Genomic DNA, 327 nt, shown 5'->3' with positions numbered 1-327 from the left:
TCCCCACGCCTTGGAGCTGACAGGACCACCCCGCGGCCCCAGGATGCCTGCCCCAGAGGGGTTGACCAGTCCTCATCCTACTGACCAAACTGCAGCCACAGCTGACCTGAGGGTGGCCCCTCGCATGGCCTGGCCCCAGTGGGTCCTGCCCATCTCTCCAAGGGACTCATTTCTTCCTCAGAAACTTAGTCACCAGTAGGAGCAAGGGCAGAAAAAGCAGTCGGGTTAGCAAAAGCGTCTTTGGCCCTGGCCGTGCAGCCTGCCAGCCAGGAAGCCATGAGATTTTAACCAGGATCAGGGAGCAGGATGCAGAAGAGGGGCCTCCCT

The sequence above is a fragment of the Pteropus alecto genome, unplaced genomic scaffold (assembly GCF_000325575.1).
Source record: "Pteropus alecto unplaced genomic scaffold, ASM32557v1 scaffold205, whole genome shotgun sequence".
Taxonomy (NCBI): Eukaryota; Metazoa; Chordata; class Mammalia; order Chiroptera; family Pteropodidae; genus Pteropus; species Pteropus alecto.
The sequence above is the reverse complement of the archived record's forward strand: the minus strand, read 5'-3'. Positions refer to the sequence as shown.